The sequence below is a fragment of the Engystomops pustulosus genome, chromosome 11, assembly GCF_040894005.1.
Source record: "Engystomops pustulosus chromosome 11, aEngPut4.maternal, whole genome shotgun sequence".
Taxonomy (NCBI): Eukaryota; Metazoa; Chordata; class Amphibia; order Anura; family Leptodactylidae; genus Engystomops; species Engystomops pustulosus.
In genome coordinates this window covers 32,262,295-32,281,926 of record NC_092421.1, presented here as the reverse complement: position 1 = coordinate 32,281,926, position 19,632 = coordinate 32,262,295, and the positions used below count along the sequence as shown (strand labels likewise).

Sequence of the window (19,632 nt, the reverse complement as noted above, 5' to 3'; positions counted from 1 at the left end):
CCAGGTAGTTTGTGGCGCCAGTCACTCAAAAATACAATAAAATGTACCTGACTTTTTTTTGGCGTGGAATTAGGGAGGATGTAGCTTCATGGTGATGTAGAAATGTAAACAATAACATGATTTGTAATAGTATTTCATTCATTTAATCGCTCTGTGATATTCGATGACTTTTTAGCGCCAAAAAGAAAGAAAGAAAGAAAGAAAGAGGAAGAGACGGGGTCACGTCTCCATTAAAATTAGAATAAATAACAATGAATAAATAATACATAAATAAATTTACAATTCAATATACTTTTTAAAACTGATATTTATTTGATATTTATTATATTTGGTTACCTGATGGCTCTTGTGTGATGTGGTCAGTCTGTATACAAGACTACGGAAGCCTCAATGGGACAAAACGGAGGAAAAGCAAAGAAGTCCCCAGGACATTCCGAGGACAGCAGAAGGCGTCGGGTTCCAAGAACAGAAAACGATCTGTCGAGGAGCCTTAGGTGGCGTAGGTAATCTGGTAAGATGTATATATAAATGTAGCCGGAGTTGTCATTTCCTTATCTTTCTGCTGTGTGTATAAAATAAATGGACTAGTCACTACAGGAAAAAATAAAAAAAAACGAAAAAACGCATAGAAAAGCGGTTTTACTTAATGAAGTATATTGTAAATTTTACTATTATCACGGGCTCTATTCATTTCTGTTATTTAAAAAGATGGTTTAGTTACACCTTAAGGCTCAAAAAGACATGTGGAAACATTGTGCATGCCCTTACCATAAAAATTGTTGCCCAGAAAATACCGAAATGGTACAAGAAATAGGAAACTACAACTATAAATAAAAATGGTTACAAATTGATGACTTGCACACTTGGCGCAATGCAGAAATTCTATTACTAAGGGTGATCATGAAAGTGAGGAAACAGGCTTTGCAGGCCACATCTGGCTTCCGGGTGGCATACAGATAGCAGGTTGTAAATGCAATAAGTCCTGCTAATGTCACGTAATCTAATGTAGTGGTGGTTCTCAATTCTTAGAGTCTGATCCTTTCCTAAAGGATATTCATCCAGTGAAGCTGGAGCAAACACAAGGTTCAGATCATGCAGCAAGAGGTTTATCAAGTTAATCTTTAGAAGGGACCAATGTTGTATTGCCAATAACAACTACAGCCTGGATGTATAAAAATGGCGCTAGGGGATGAAATGCACTACTTGTCTAATACCTGAAGGCGCATGTGCTACTAGTAAGGTGTACTGGGCAGCATAATGCTGTATAATATGTACAATTTTATTTCAAACATTAGAAATCCCCTTTAAGGCAAGAATTCCTGTAACTACACATACTAATGATATACACATCCTTGTACTTATCCAAGATATTGCTAAGATTTGCTACTTTTGCTGTACTGATATTATGGTCTGCACTGCACTGCCTACAGTACAAACATTCAGACCGTCCAACAATGTAATCGCATAGCAAATCCCCGGGCTTGGCTGTATAAAGGAATTCCAAATAATTGCCGTGGAATTCCCCCACATGACAGAGATACAGCTGTTGCTACCGAATCCAGGCACAGCCAATGTATCTGGAACCAGATCCTTCCTGATAGAAATAATGTGATGAGTCAAATTATTCCTGTCCCTCTAGAGCTTTACTAACTGTACTGCGACCGCTGATGAAATGGAAGGTAATTGTGGAGCAACGCAGAGCATCAAACACAAACAGCATGTAGAGAAACAATACACAGAATTGTATTTAAAGGGGTATTCCAGTAATCAGCATAATTTAGATACAAATGGGTCCTTAAAATCTAAGCTAAGCTGTAATTAGTTGTTATTTAAAATGTTGCTCCCCTTAACAGAATAATGCTGCTGACATACATTGTAATAAAGAATTAAAATGCTACTGGCCCTTTAATCAGTCCATTGTTTTTTCCTCTGCGCAGAGAAGACACAGGACAGAAGATGGCTGTTGGTCACATGTCCACATCACATGTCCTGCACCTGCCTGGGCAGGTCATGTGATCAGCACTATGTTTGGCTGTAGTTGGTTGGTTGCAGTGGAGCCAGTATGGCCAGTGTTTTGGTGATGGCAGTTACACATCATTACTATGGTAACAGAGCAAGAAAACCTGATCATTACTGGGAGCAGAGCATAAGAGGTAGGAGGAGTTACTAAAGGATCATGGGACTTGTAGTTTCCAGTTGCGCCATCTCCGCACACTTTAGAGAGGCCATAAAATTTTGTGAATCATTAAATCAAACTAATTAAGCTCCATTTTGTGACTAATGACATTGAGTATTGTTGTATTCATTTATTTATAGCATCATGGGTTTTTGTATCAGACGTTCATATTCCTGGAATACCCCTTAATCCTCAAGGTAAAATTTTTTTCTCCTTCAAAAGATCCAATGTCAAAATATACTTAAAATACTCAAAAATGTACACAGTCAGAAGATGTCATGATGGTCAGGAACCATATGAAAATGCACTTGAAGAGCCTATAGGACAGTGATGGAGAACCTTTTAGAGATCGAGTGCCCAAAATGAGACCCAAGACACTAGCTTTTCCCAAAGTGCCAACAGGGCAATTTAGGCAGTAACAAACTTATTGCTACCAGAATGTTTGAGCTCCAATTCCACCCTGTTCACACCTTCTTACTCTTTGGACAGGACCAAGCAGCACAGGATGAGTCACTTTAAAATAGCAGATCACTACTATCGGACTGCCTGAGACTGCAGGAAGGTGCCATGTCAGGAAAACTCTGTGCCTGGGAGACAACCCGTGTGCCCACAGAGAGGTCTCCGAGTGCCATCTCTGGCACCAGTGCCATAGGTTCGCCACCATTGCTATAGGAAATTACCAGTATTTGGCAACTTGATTCAATATAGTATGTGCGTCTTTCCTTTTTAATGACAAGCAAAAGTGATGGCAGTGGGCTCAAAATATGTAAAAAAAAATAAAAAATCTAATAAAAAAATCTATACTCACCTTACTGATACTTAAGTGTGACACTTCCTGGGTGTCCATATATCACCACGATCTGCTACTGTCCACCACAAAGCACAACAATGTTTTTGTCAGAATGGGTTAAATACGATTTACCCATTGATGAAGCTTTTCTACTACAGTACATTGTTATTTAAGAACATGACTTGTGTGCAGGCTAAAGCCACAATGGTGCAGATTTATCAAACTGTCCTACATTTAGAAGGCAAAAAACTCAATGAGACAGGCAGAAGTAAAGTTTATCACAGTGGCACATGCTGTATGATAAATCTAGGACATCCAGCGAGACATGATAGATGCTTCCATCTTCCGTACACCACTCCCTTTTTATATACTAATACTTTGTCACAAAATAATGGCACATGCTATAATAAAGCCAGTGGATTTCACAAATTGGTCTAGCAAGGCATAAAAAACTCCTAAAGCAGTTTGGCATCAGTAGCATGATATAAATGGAGGCTTAGCACGTAAATTCTAGGGGACCCCATAGATAGTGCCACGCCGTGAACTGCGCATAATGGGGGGGGGGGGGGGGGGGGAAGGGGGAATTACTGGCATATGCTTAAGAGTAGAAGAAGGTGCAGGCAGAGAGACACAGACGGCACCATCTAGAACTCCTAAATATCTGGGCCACTGAATAAGTGTCACCCCTTCCGCCTCATAGATTGTAAGCGGTTGTGTGCAGAGTTCTTATGTTATTACTCTTTGATGTCTTATTTTGTTTGTATAGATTTATTATGATTATTATTTTCCATTTATTCATTACATTCTGAGTAATCATTAATGTGCAAAAGCAAGGAAATGGTAGGACATATGGAGGGACAAAAATAAATAGACTCAATAATGAATAACAACCGCTGGCTGGGCTCTATAGCAATATACAATAGCAACACGAAAATAAGAGCAACACCAGTACAGGGGATCCCCTACTTAAGAACACCCGTCTTACAGACAACCCCTAGTTACAAACGGACCTCTGGATATTGGTAATTTACTGTACTTTAGCCTTCGGCTACAATAAACAGCTGTAACAGGTATCACAGGTGTCTGTAATGAAGCTTTAGTGTTTATTGCTTCTTATGACAACCCAACATTTTTAAAATCCAATTGTCACAGAGACCAAAAACATTTTTGACTGGAGTTACAATTATAAAGTATACAGTTCCGACTTAGATACAAATTCAACTTAAGAACAAACCCACAGATCCTATCCTGTACATAACCCAGGGACTGCCTGTACTTGGAAAATAAAAACAATACTATATTGCATACTCCAGGGATGAATAGACAGAAAAAGTGGAGAGCTGTGTAAACTAAGACAGATGGAGTATAAACAATTCATAAACATCAATACATACATTGTATACTAGATAAAGGTGCATCCCATGTAATAGTTGTAAAGTGCAAAGCCAAGACCACCAAACACCAGATAAGTCAATGGATCATGGGGTATAGAGAAAGCTGACCTTTGTCATGGGGTGGTGATGGGATGGCATTGGAGCGGTGCGCCAGATGCATCATCGGGAGCAGCCATGTGATCGCCGAAACAGTCTGCCATTTGGGTCCTTGGTATCACATTGTTGCTCTGGGTGAAATATGTGAACCAACGTCCACACCACCCAACTGCACCAGCACCATACCATGCACCTAGAGATCCCAGCCACCTGATATTATGTGCTTAAGGTAAGTCGATCAAATTACTTCACCATCTAGTGGTTTTCCTATTGGACATCTTGTATATTTTAACCTCCTGACGCCATCACAGAACAACCCCTTCACAAAGGTCTGTTGATTGAAATGCATGTCGGGAGAGGGGGGGGGGGGTTGTGGCAATGGGTAGCGTCCTATATAAAAGTCATCCATTGACTTATCAGCTATTTGGTCTTCTTGGCTTTGTACTTGATATTGGACAGTAACAGTCATTACATGGGGTGCACTTTGACCTAGGATTGTATAGGTTTATTGATGTTTGTGACTTGTTCAATCATCTGTGCATGTTACTTTAGGACTTTCTGTAGTCATCTCTGGACTTTTTAAACATATTTTAATGCAAACCCAATAAACTATTCGTTTGATCTTACTGCTGTTGCTCTTTTTTCTTATTGGTAGTGTGCAATCTTTAATGTGGAAGAAGCTGGAAAACAAAATATCACGATGCTTTTTTAGCGTTAACTCCTTCATAACTGCTGCAATCCAGGGTTAAATCTAAACCAATGTCATTTGGATTTAAGGAAGAATTTCTAGGACTTATAAGAAAAATAATCTGTTACTAATCTTATACCATCAAGTGACAGATGTCAATGGGAGGAGGTGCAAAGAACCTTTAAGCCTATTTATATATAATCTGCTAAAGTTAATATGCTAATATTTGACACTCTAGCATGCAAGAAATACTTATCAGCATGAAATGTTTTTAAAAAAATTTAAATCTGTCTAAATAGGTTGTGACCCCAAAATTGAAGATTTAGATGCAAAGTTTTGAAATTTGCTTCTGTAAATTAGGGCAAACCATAAAATAACAACAAGCTAAAAAGGGTTTTTCAGATCCTACACATTCAAGTATATTCATGGAGGCGACTCTTCTAGTCCCCTTCACCATACTGTGGTTTGCCGAGAGCCAATCCAATCCGAGTTGACCAACTGGATATTGACAGTCTATTTTAAGTATCATCCTGCAAGATCCAGGTACCTTGTTTCATATCACTCAGTGGTGCTACTTATGCAGAAGAATGTACAGGCCACAATGTCAAGGACTAGACTTGCATATGGCCATGTAAAACCAGCCTTTAGACTGTGCATTGTGGGGTCAATTCTACCTTCAACAGTGTAGGGGTCACCTCCAAGGATCCACATGCCTCCATGGATTCGCTGTATGGCAGCAGGACACAGAACATCACACAAACTTCTAAGTCCTGCTATCTGCAGGTCATGTGACCCGCCAATCCCAGCAGCTTTACACAACCTCTACAAGGGGAAATCATCAGAATAGTGTTCTCACATACTCATATATCAGTCTTAAATCAGTTCTGAACCGGTCCAACAGTTCATCTATCAATATTTTTAAAAGTTTAAGAACGATTGGAGCGCAATATTTCTGATTTACAGAAATGTTGAGCTCCAGTTGTTCTAGTAAATCTACTAGCTTAAGTACTATATCTTACCCTTTTAGGCTCTCGTACTTACCCATGTAAAGTTTTGTGATGGTGGTCAACCCCTTTATCCCCAAATAAATAGCCAATCTTATTAAAATGAGGCGATTTAATTTAATAAAATAGGCAATACCAGCATCTTCTGCATGTGCCACAGACGTGGTAAGCGATTAAAGATAAATGGGGCCCTCAGAAGGACGTCAACTTGTAAATGAATCCATAGTATTTCGGCTTAGTAAAACACAAGTTATCACTGCCCACAAAAGCGGCTGCTAATGCTAGTTTATTTTCGGAGATCCCTTAATCTCCATTATTGTAATTATGTTCTCATGTGAAGGAAAATGACTCGGCTATAAAAGGTTAATATGCATATGATATTTTTAATGACGGATCCAATTTCACACATGCGGAATAATGGTTTAAATCTTATGCCGAGAAAAAAAAAATCATTTGCAAAATGTCTCTCAAAACATAATTGGAAATAATCTTCTAAGCAGTCTATTGGCCAGGATAAATGTTCCAGGGCTGGATATGATCCAGCAGTCGGAGCGGCCCAGTACTGATGCCAGCGACACAGGCATATTTAGCTTTCCGGAGGTGATTGTCACATATGAAATTGAGCTTGTTCCTGGCTACTTGGAGGGAGCTGAATCCTATCCATACTTGGTAAAATTTACAATGGACTGTGACATCTCATCCCCTTCATGACAGTCCAATTAAGGATTTAGTCCTAATTACATCTCGAACAGCTTTTCCCATGTTATCTGCTGATATTAACGTCAAAACCCTTCATTCCGGACTGTCCCAAATTCTCAAAGGATTTGCATTCTGAAACTTTTTTTTAAATGTAAAATGCAGTGCTCTGTATTCAGATGCATAGATACACATGCGGAGATGCAAGAGCTGTACTCTTGAGTTTTGAGGTTCAACATAGGAAAAGAGATACCAAAGAACTGGAAAGGTAAGGAAAGGAGGTAACAAGATTAATAAATAGGCAGGGGCAGATTATGACTGCCATGGGCCCAGGCCTGTATGAATATTATAGCCCCTACAAGTCTGGAATTCACTTCCTAAATATGGTACTAGAAACAAGCTTCTTGATGAATGGAAGATGTGTCCTTTCTGCTGCTTTCAGGTCCAGTGTCGGGACCTTTGAAGGACCTTCAAAAGGTCTTGAAATAGTATACAATTTGGTGGGTGGTTTGGTGGCCATGGGCCCCTAGGGTTGGGCACCAGACTACCACCCAAACCATCTACCTTATATACTCGAGTATAAGCCGACCGAGTATAAGCCGGGGCCCCTAATTTTACCACCAAAAACTGGGAAAACCTATTGACTCGAGTATAAGCCGAGGGTGGGAAATGCATTGGTCACAGACCCCACTAGTATATAGCCAGCCAGCCCCCTATAGTATACAGCCTGCCCCCAATAGTATACAGTCAGCCCAGCCTGCCCCAGTAGTATACAGCCCAGCCCATCTTGCCCCCAGTAGTATACAGCTTGCCCCCAGTAGTATATAGCCTGCCCCCAGTAGTATACAGCCACCTCCGCCTGCCCCCAGTAGTATACAGCACCCCAGCCTGCCCCGTGTAGTATACAGCCCAGCCCAGCCTGCCCCCAGTAGTATACAGCCTGCCCCGTGTAGTATACAGCCACCCCAGCATAAAAAAAAACAAAAAAGCTTATATACTCACCCTCCGGTGGCCCCGATGCGCAGCGCTGCTCCCCCGATGTCCGTGCAGCTCGTCTCTAGGCTTCTGTGCCCGTCTTCCTTCTTCTGCAGGGCGCTGCCATTGCTCTCTCCCGGGCCGGCGCCTAGTATGACGCGCCGCTGCTGACGTCATGCTAGGCGCCGCCCGGGAGAAAAACAATGGCGGTGCCGAGCAGAAGAAAGAAGACGGGCACAGAAGCCTGAAGACGAGCCGCGCGGACATCAGGGGAGCAGCGCTGCGCATCGGGGCCACTTGAGGGTGAGTGTATAAGTTTATTTTTTTTTTTAAGTAATTTTTACTGACTAACTGCTGTATTGACTCGTGTATAAGCCGAGGGGACGTTTTTCTGCACATTTTTTGTGCTGAAAAACTCGGCTTATACACGAGTATATACGGTATATCATAATCCACTACTGTAAATAGGAGACTAGGGATTAGTGGACCAAAAGTGTCAAGGACTCAAGGGAACATCTTGGCCAATAATAGACATGGCTAGTTGTTAGGGCCAATTCTGCAATATGTCCGGGTTAAGGAAGAATGTGCCTTAATACCGAACCTTGATTTAGGGCAGCGGTTCTCAACCTGTGGGTCGGGACCCCAGTGGGGGTCGAACGACCAAAACCGGGGGTCGCCTAAAGCCATCGGAGATGCAATTTTATGGTGTTTTTACTGCGGGTTGCATGGTTTTGGGGTCACCACAACATGAGGAACTGTATTGCGGGGTCACAGCATTAGAAAGGTTGAGAACCACTGATTTAGGGGGTGCTCATTTCTATAGTAGACCCATAGGGCGGCTTCACACTTAGTGTGATCAACCTGTTATGAGTCACGGGCTGATTGCACTACATCAACAAGATTCCTTTCATCATATTCATTTGAATCCCTACTCCCCTCGCCAAATATCAGTACCGATACTGATCGTCACTATTGTTTAGTGGGGGAAGCAAGGAATCCTGACATAACTTCTCAATGTGATGCAAGGAATCCCAGCCCAGCAGTGTGGTCAGCTCTGGACACTGGTTCATGATCATGGGCTGATTTTTCTGAGAGTGAAGCCGCTCTTATGGATTTCAACTATAAGATACAGCTGTCAAATTAATTATGTGGGCTATATGTTGGCTGCAGTTTAATAGTAGTGATATATTAAATATATGATATGGGCGGTTGTATGGTAGCCCTAACCTAAATCGCCATACACATATAGTAGTTAAATAAATATATTTCTAAAGGTGTTTTGACATGAAAACATTACTAGATGTTGATAACAACCCATCCACTCCAGCAAAGAAATAAAGCCATAAATATACAAAAACTGAGAAATGACACAGTAGTGAACACACAAAGTACAGAGTCATGACACTTGCTGAAATGTATCAGTAATTAGAAGGCAATCCTGCCATTTAAGAATATAGAATCTTTCACTGGTTCTAGTGAGCCTATATAAAAGGTGTCTCATTACCAAGGAACATCTCATGATGGATAAAACCAGTGAGCTGTCAAGATCTCTGCAACCTTAGTCATGTAAAAAGTACCAATAGCACCCATGTCAGAAAATTTCTCTGGACATCATCCGGAAGTGGAGCCATCATAAGAAATGTATAGAATTCTACCCTGCAGCATCCCCATAGGCTTCTAATATTATAGGAATACATATAAAAGATTTTTCAGTGTAAATCCATATAGATTTGACAATAACATAACATCATGTTCCTTGAGATGCTATATAAACACAGGTATTCTCCGCTAGTCACACGACATGTATAGTACCGCCAAGAGCGGTGTGTGCTATCCCTACTGCATGGCTTTCCCCGTTCTTTAATAGTGTGAGCATTTATGAATACGCAAGGTCTCTCTCAATGTCTATAGATTTCGTTATGTATTAGGCATTGTTGTGCTGAATAACACAGAAAACAATAACACCCAGGTCTATAGGAAAATCCACAGTGTCATTTCTATACATCATCTTTATCAATCCACGAATACCTCTCACCCCCACCATCCTCATAATTGGATTACTTAACGTTAAATCAACCACTTAAAGTGATGTATCTGTGGATGTATAGGGCCCATCTGGCTGATAAGCACCTCCTGTACACCACTACGGCTAAACATATGCGTCTTAATATAATTATGAAATAGACAACCTGTCAGTCCGTCACTGGAGCAGTCCTGATAGCAATGACCGGATAGGACTAGATTTATAAGGGTAACTGTGGTTAATGTAGACCCTTGCCCCATAACAGATGTGTCCTACATTTGGAAAGACTGACTTTGATAAATAACACCTAAATCTCCACTAGGAGTAGAGGAATATCTGGATCCTTGGACAGAATAATTGTATAAGTATCCTCATTTGTGGAAAACAAACACTGATATTGCATCTTTTCATTCCTTGTAGAAGGAGCTGAATTTTTGATGTTATCTTACAGACTGGAGGACAGGTATGGCAGAAGGTGAATTTGTAATCGTTTTCATCAAACAGTGATCAACTCTTTAACCCCTTAAGGACGCAGCCATTTTACAGCTTAAGGCTCAGTCCCATTTTTTAGATTCTGACCTGCGTCTCTTTATATGGTTATAACTTTTGAACACTGTTACTTATCAAAGCGATTCTGAGATTGTTTTTTCCCCACATGTTGTACTTCATTTTAGTGGTAAATTTTGGCTGATAAGTTTTGCGTTTATTTACAAAAAAAAAGAAAAAAATGATGAATTTTTATAAAAATTTGCTATTTTCGAAATTCAAAATCACCGCGTTTTCAGGCAGATCGATTTACCACCTAAATAACTTGCAGAATAACATTTCCCATTTGTCTACTTTACATTTTCATAATTTTTGAAATGTTTGGATAATTTATTTTGACGTCACGCGGCCTACAAATCGAATAGCGATTTTCCGTATTTTCAGAATTGACTATTTTGGGGATAAATACTGTTTGAAATCAAATTTTAGATATTTAGCAACAAAACCCCCTATATAACCAACCCATTTTCAAATCTGCACCCCTCAAACTATCAGAAACAGCATTTACAAAGATTGTTAACCCCTTGAGATCTTCATAGTAATTGAATCAAAATGGCGGTGAAATTTAAAATGGTCAAATTTTGTCGGTTATACGTTCATTTAGCCCTAAAATTTACACATTTCCAAAAGATAAAAAGAGAAAACTCACCATAAAATTTGTTCTACAATTTCTCCTGAGTGCAGCGACCCCCCACACGTGGCCGTTACTTGTGTTATGGGGGCACAGCGAGGTGCAGGAGGGAAGGAGCGCCCTGCAGCTGCCAGGATTTTAGTTTTCTCGTTGCCCCTTTTTGAAGGCTATAAAATTTTCGCTTTTCCGTTATTTGGGTCATGTGACAGCATTTTTTTTGCGGGATGAGATGCTTTTTCCAGTGTTACCATTTTGGGGTTGGTATCACCTATTGTTGAAAATTTTGGAACTTTTTTTGAGGTCATGAGTAGAAAAGCATCAATTCTGTACTGGATTTTTTACTTTTTTTTTTTTTCGTGTTCACCGTATATCCTAATAATCCTGTTTATCTTTATTCTATGGGTCGATACGATTACGGGGATACCAGACATGAATATTTTTTCTTATGTTTTACTAAATTTGCCAAATAAAACCCTAATGTGGGGAAAAATCTATCATTTTTGCATCGCCTTCTTCCAAGTGGCATAACATTGTTACGTTTTTGGCTACAGAGCTGGTTGATGGCTTGTTTTTTGCGGGACACGTTGTTCTTTGCAACAATATCTTTCTGGAGTACATATGTTTTGTTGATCACTTTTTATTGCATTTTTAGTGGGATATAATAGGTAAAAATCATAATTTTTGGCGGGTTTTTAACGTTTTTTTTTACGGCGTTCAGCATATGGGTTCAATAGTTATTTAGTTTTATTCTATGGATTGTTACGGACGCGATGATACTATATATGTGGGGTTTGTGTTATGATTTAGACTTTTTTGAGCGTTATATGTCTCTTTATATGTTTTGGGGCTTATGGGCATTTTTGGTGATTTATAAAGTAATTTTTTATTGAAAAACATTTTTTTTTACATTTTTTTACATGATCCACCATGGGATATGAACAAGCAATCATCTGATTGCTTGTTCTTGATAATACTCTGCAATACTGATGTATTGCAGGGTATTAGCAGTGCCAGCCTATGCAGATCGTGGGGTAAAGACCCCCAGAAGGCATGTTAAATGCCGCGGTCGCGTTGACCGCGGCATTTAACGGGTTAAACACCCGCGATCGGAGCCCACTCCGACCGCGGGTGTTAGCCGGGGATGTCAGCGGTAGATTACCGCTGAAATCCCGCGGCTAACGATGCCGATTCGGCTGCTGTGCAGCGCTGAACCGGCATCGTCTCCGCGCAGTAGCTGTACTGCGCTGAGCGCTAATCGTCGGAAGCTGCGCAGTACAGCTACGGCGCGGAGCGCTAAGGGGTTAAAACAATTATTATTTACTTTCCACAAAATTTACATAAATCCGTAGAAAGGGCCACAATGAAATAGAGTAACAGACACCACTGTTGTGAACTTGGCGGACAGGTCACGGCATAGAGGTCTATGGCACCTAGTCCGAGCATCTGGCTGGGCGGCTGCCGTGCAAAATCTGGAACATGTCCTAGATATTTCCATTCTGCGGTGGCGGATGCTCGGCTTTCCATGGAGCGGGGAGGGGCACTCATTCCTCCGCACTTTTATGAGTTACGGTCCGGATGAGCACACTATAGTGTCCATGAGGCCTTACATGGAGACTCTATGGAGGAGGAGCAGTGGGCTACAGGAGCAACGTCTCCTCCAAACAGCTGAAAGTGCATTGCAAACTCAGAAAGTTGTCACTTCTGGGAGAAATAAAGACATGTACAATAGAGATTTACAAAATGTATGGTTGTGAGAGCTACCATGATCCAAAGGAACATCAGCCATGACTTTTACTATAATAATAATATATAATAATCTTTATTTATATAGCGCCATCATAATCCGTAGCGCTTTACAAATCATAGGGGACAAATATAATAAAACATGACAGAACACAAACATTTACACTATATGCTCAGGGCTACCGCAGAGGTGAATGGACCCTGGCCGCAGGAAGAGAATTAGTAGACCCCCAATCCTGCATTGATCATCTATTTATGAAACGTCTTGTGGATATGTCTTAAGTAGTCTAAATGGAAGACCCCCTTTAAGGTCTGAGATACACAAACATTGGAGTGTCTGTGGAACTTACCATCCTGAATGTTTAACAGTGGAAATGAACTTCTGGAACATCAGTTCAGTTGGTTAGGGACGTTAAATCAAGCCTCGCCATATACGGACATAATACTGTACATTAGGGATGGGCAGTATTTGGTCCGCTGAGGATATTTGATCGGCCCGTGTGACCGTCTGCAAGATCGCAGTTGCATCCCCTGCAACCGCAATCGTGTCAGGCTTGTGCCATGGCAGAGCAGGGAGTAATAACTATTGCCGGCGCTGAGGATCTTACTGCAGGGCAGAGGACGCAGATGCGGAAGGTGTGTCTTTTTTTCCCTTCTTCTTCTTCTTAAAGCCTGCACTGCTCTAAGGAAGGAATGGAGGATGGAAGAAGGGAAGGAGGATAGAATAAGGGGCATAATAAAAGCGGGCCATAAGGAGAGGGGGCACTATAAATGCGGACATCATAAATGGGGGCATTATAAATGGAGGCATAATAAAAGGGGGGCATAAATAGAAAGGGCATTAGGTATTACCAAGTACAGGCGGTCCCCTACTTAAGAACACCTGACTTACAGACGACCCCTAGTTACAAACGGACGTCTGGATATTGGTAAGTGACTGTACTTTAGTCCTAGGCTACAATAAACAGCTATAACAGTTATCACAGGTGTCTGCACTGAAGCTTTATTGATAATCCTGATTCTAATGATAATCCAACATTTTTAAAATCCAATTGTCACAGGGACCAAAAATTTTTTTACTGGGGTTACAATAATCAAGTATACGGTTCCGACTTACATACAAACTCAACTTAAGAACAAACCTACAGAACCTATCTTGTATGTAACCATGTAACCCGGGGACTGCCTGTATATTAATCCGGCCCTCTAAAACTAAACCAACTTTTTAATGTGGACCCATGGGAAAATTAATTGCCCAAACCTGCTGTACATAATCACCACACAATAAACATACCAGACATAAGCATTTCTAATGTTCAATAGTTTCTGGTCTCCATTAAAGGGAACCTGTTAACACATTTTTCACAAACACAGGTGATAGTTAATAGAGCTTTATGGGAACCTAACTGGCACCCTTCTTTTAGCTAAAAAAAGTTTCTTTCAAATCCCCATATAAATCATCTTTATAATTTTACCTGGTATTTAGGGATATCTATAGCAAGTTGAGGGGCGTGGCCTCCTATGGCGGAGTGGGCCAACATAGATGTTCCTGCCCCATGCCTGCATACTTTCTAAAAACCTGCAAACATTTGGGAGATTTATCATACGTGGTGCCCCTACGCCACTTGGCGTGGAGGTTGCGTATTCACAATTTTAACCACAAATTCTTTCACTGTGCAAGAATTCAATTTTTTTTTGCAATTTTTACGCCAGAGAACTGGTGTAGAAGCAGGGACAAATCTCCCCAAAGTTACCACGTTTCTTAACATACCCTGATGGAACAAATCAGAGCGTGCCCTGAAATGGGAAATAAGCTTCATCTGAATGCACAGCGTGTTACGTGTAGACTCTAACCTATATCTGCAAGCCCATTCATTATGTTAATAGCCATCTGACACTGCTAAATTATAGGATGATACGGAGGATGATGAAAATAATGATTAGGGTCAAACCATGGGTATCGTCTGGTAAACTTATTTCTGATATAAAATCTTAGGTATCTATTATGATGTAAAGAAATTCGCAGTCACGTATTTCCTGTAAGAAAGAAGAAGTCTGCTGATCTGAGAAACACTGCAACTTGCAGATGGTTTTATCAGTCGCCACTAGGAAAGAAACAAAACCCAATTTTTGCCACTTTTCACTTACATGCGCCATGTGTGGAGCACCTCACAGGAATGTACTGAATACTTCTGGCTTAGGAGCAGATTTGTAGGCTGTCTGAATAGAGCGTAAAAAAGGATTACAAAAAATGTTTATAATTTGGAATAATTAGTATTTCTGGTCCTCTCATCATCAACATTTTATAGGTGTAAGGTAAAAGGAACCCGTTACCAGGTTTTACCTCCCAAAACTACTAATCCTCTCAGGATGAAATGTCCATCCTAGAATTCCCTCTTTTATGAGGAGTTTAACCTATTTTACCTATACCGTATCTTTCGGACTGGAAGGCGCACAAAAAATCCTTTGATTTTCTCAGAAATCCAAAGTTCACCTTATACTCCAGTGCGCCTTATATAAGAACCGTACTTACAGACAACAGCTGCCTTGAACAGTGCACAGGTCTGCCATCTGCTGGTCATTCATCCTTGTAGTAAGGTGCGCCTTATAATCCGGTGCGCCTTATATGTGAACCTAGATGTTTTAGCAGGCATTTAAAGATGCGCCTTGTGCCCTACGGTAAATAAATCTAAGTAAGGCGAATATTAATTTTACATGAGTTTAGAGGCTGCAGGCGGGTGTCGCTTCAGAAGCCAGTATTTTTGGGTCTATAGCACCTATAAACATGTTGCTGGAGTCATGGTATCATCTTTTGGATCACATCAAGCTTGAGGTGCTGTGAGATACAGAATAAGACACACAGACAGCTAAAGATTTGGTTGGAAATGCAAGCTGCAGATAAAGATCCAGTTCCCACCTATTTCTACACTGCCCGTATACACTGTGTGTAGCTCACAGAACCATACAGGAAATCTACCACCAGGATAAAGAATTGTAAACCAAGCACACTGACATACTGGTGAATGGGGCAAAGGTCCTGCTTTTCTTTTAACTTCTCAGGACCTTGTTTTTACAATAAAAAGGTTACACAAATTATGCAAATGAGCCTCAGGGGCTCCAGACTCTATAGATGTCAATGGGGCTTGGAGCCTGAAGGCTCATCTACATAATTTTTAAAACCTCTGTTTCTTAAAAACGAAGGCATATGAAGTGACAAAAAGAGCAGATCCTGCCAGAGGGGGCACACACCAGTATGTCAGTGTGCTTGGTTTACAATCCTTCATCCTGGTGGTAGATTTCCTATAAGTTTGATGGGATCTGAAAGATGGGATTCTTATCTTTGTTACTAGAAAGAACAGTAGGGGCACTACCACTGCACCCAATAAACTTGACTAATTTCATCTGAAAATGGGGTGAGAAGAGTCATATTTGCCTAACTTTGGGGGAGATTTACCGTATTTATAGAGAAAAGGGTGAGATTTCACATAAAAGAGGGAATTCTAAATGGGATATTAATTCCCTACCCGAGCGGGCTAGTAGTTTAGTGGGGTAACACCAGGCGACCTGTTCTAGGGCGCCTGTTTATTCTAGAACAGCAGTGAAGATACATGGCAGACAGTGTTGTCACTGATAACAAATTCTCAGGATTTGTATTGATCCGCTTTCATGGTAATGTTATTATATACATTGCTCTGATAAGATAAGCATGAATAAGGCCATCAACAATATAAGTGATTCTGTAACATCGTGTTTTTAGTTGGAGAGAGGAAGTAAACAATAGAAGACATTTTTAATATTCACCAATCTTCTGCTAGAACCTTTAGCATATTACAAATGACCCCCGGTGCCGGTCTCAGCTGCTTCTCTTTGTTCCTTCCACACGAAGACAAAAAGCCAAATGACAACTCACAATTATCTACAACAATGACAACTATCAATACGACAGCACTGAGAGAAACAACAGTTGTCTATGAAGACAATGCTTATCACATGTAAAGTGCAGTCCATCAGTTCTCCAACAGTAGATAAACTGGAAGATATGCGCCATAAAAGTCACAATTCTTTTCTCGGCTCATCATATACTTTATCAGATTCCTTATCTATTTGCTTTCTGTATGAGCATACAGGAGGAAAAGTACAATTATCTGGAAACAGCAAGGGGAAAAAATGACAAAAACATTTTTCCTCTATAAAGTACCACATATACTTGAGTATAAGATTTACCATCAAAAACTGTGAAAACCTATTGACATGAGTATAAACCTAGAGTGGGAAAGGCATTGGTCACAGTCTCCAGCCATCATATAGCCAGCAAATGGGCCGGACCCCAGCAATATATAGCAAACTGGCCCCCAGAAGTATATAGCCAACTACCCCCCAGAAGTATATAGCCAACTGGCCCCCAGCTGCCCCCAGCAGTATATGGCCAGCCGGCCCCCAGCAGTATATAGCCAACTGCCCCCCAGAAGTATATAGCCAACTGGCCCCCAGTTGCCCCCGCAGTATATATGGCCAGCCCGCCCCCAGCAGTAAATAGCCAGCCAGCCCCCAGCAGTATATAGCCAGCCCGCCCCCAGCAGTATATAGCCAGCCCGCCCCCAGCAGTATACAGCCAGCCCGCCCCCAGCAGTATACAGCCAGCCCCCAGCAGTATACAGCCAGCCCCCAGCACTACATAGCAAGCCATCCACCAGCAGTATATAGCCAGCCAGCCCCCAGCAGTATATAGCCAGCCAGCCTCCAGCAGTATATAGCCAGCCAGCCCCCAGCAGTATATAGCCAGCCAGCCCCCAGCAGTATATAGCCAGCCAGCCCCCAGCAGTATATAGCCAGCTGGCCCCCAGCACTATATAGCAAGCCCCCAGCAGTATATAGCCAGCAGGCCCCCATTATGCACTGCACAGAAAAGAAATAAACTAAGTACTCATCTTCCGATTCCCCAGGCAGGTCCCCTTCTTGCTTCATGTATGCCAGCTTCCTGCGTGCCGGTGGCACACTCACTATGTCCGCTGTTTGCTGACATCATAGTCTGTGTTCCTGCAGTGCACATGGACCAGCTGAGGTAAGAAGAGGACCTGCCTGGGGCATCGGAAAGGCAAGTACCTGAGTATAACCTGAGTGGGCTTATGTGCTGAAAACTTCAGCCTATACTTGAGTTTATACAGTATATATTACAAAGCTTACACTTATCATTTGCACTATTGAATTAATCAATTTGGTTAAAAGTTTATCTTTAGGTTATTTCAACGTGTCAGAATTGGGAGAGAGTAGTCTAACCTTATAGTAGCTGGATGGATGGACAATACTGAATGTGTAGTATTACATATACCAGGGGGTCTGCTATGGACCAGGGGGATCTTATGGTTTTCTTATGCCACCAAAATTCATTATGGCATAGAGAAACCTTTTCCATCTTTTATAATAACACTTGAAGCTATTTGTGGAAGGTTCACATAAACTCGTGGAAATGAAGTCTCTTGAGTTTTGTCTGCCTTGCTACCAATTTATAAAGACATTGATTTCTGCTTCCAGAACCTGAAGAATGAATTCAAAGACATTTCTCTGTCCAAACAGATGAAGCGTCCACAAGCGTCCGCATGATCCTGACAGTAATAGGCAGCAGGAAGGCGCTCGGCACCAGCTGCAATGTGAACAGGGCCAGAGCTGTACACAATGTCATTCACCTGTCAATTTTAACTAAGCTAAAATTTTAGACATTGAGACGAGCAACTTTTCATTGTAGTTTCCTGCTCTGAACATATACGCAACCTAATGAATATCCGACCTCCGTGTATATGTGACAACTCAGAATCAAGCATGTCTGCGGAATACGACTAATTCTCCCAAATGGACAAGATTTCAATAGCTAAAGTAAGAAAACGGTAACAGCTCCAAGTGCTAGGATGTATTTGGAGCTGACGGAAGCTATTAGGGTGCATTCTACTACACTGGTAGGTTATGTATTTGAGTATATAAGATGGCATGAGAAGCTGGTAATAAACGTCAGATGATACAACAATCTAATGTAGGTTAGATCCACGTCACTCAGACTCGTCTTTGAAGCCCCATTAACAAGTTGCAATGCATTGTGGATAAGGACAACTTTCTATCATAGTCTTTCCTTCCAATGTGCATCAATAAGCCTGGAGCGCTCCTTGGCCCCTCACATGACCCACTACTTTGTGGTTCCTTAAAAGTTATTTGTCTACAGAATAAATATGACTATACACAAGAATGTATGAAATTGTCTGTATGCTACATTTACCATCACCGTTTTTATATGTATAGCATGCAGCCACATTCATTTGGATCAGCAATATGGCCATAAATTTACACGGCTGCATTGTCCACTGTAGCGTACTGCACTGCGAGAGACAGTATAGATCAGGTCCTATTTTCTTTAGTATTTCCGTTCTGTATGACCATAGAAGTCTATGGGAACGTTCAAAATACGTGCTGCTTACAGCTGTGCACCAAATGCTGCCGAATATATATATGTCGGATATACATCCCCCACAGACGGCAATGGGCGCACGGCACTCTACGGGAGTGGTACAGTGCCGCACAATTGCAACACTGTACCGTTCCGTACCAGGTGAAAAGAGAGGACATCCGCTGTTCTTTTAGCTTCTTATGCCCTTGTTTTTACAAAAAAGCCTTAAATTTGTTTAAAATAATTTGTGTATGCCCTTCTGTTCTCTAGGCCAATAGTACTAGCCTTCTCCCCGGCTCCCTTCAAATCCTGTAGGATTAATGTTTCTCTATGGAGAGGGGCGGGGGTTAGCGGTGCTCACCCGCTCCTCCTCTCCCTGACGTGTGCCCGCTGTGCTACGGTACGGCGGGCACACGTTAATGTAAATGCAGTCATAC

The 19,632-nt window shown here is 41.3% G+C and overlaps 1 protein-coding gene and 1 long non-coding RNA gene across 9 annotated transcripts in view; one reads left to right on the top strand and one right to left on the bottom strand.

Annotated features, from left to right (window-relative positions):
- The window catches only part of MARCHF8 (membrane associated ring-CH-type finger 8), a 182,618-nt gene that overhangs the window by 64,108 nt on the left and 98,878 nt on the right, over positions 1 to 19,632 (bottom strand). The window lies entirely within an intron of this gene.
- LOC140106431 (uncharacterized) lies at positions 1,953 to 19,448 on the top strand. Its single transcript, XR_011850787.1, has 3 exons — positions 1,953 to 2,153; positions 10,263 to 10,305; positions 18,295 to 19,448. It is a non-coding gene; the product is annotated as an uncharacterized lncRNA (long non-coding RNA).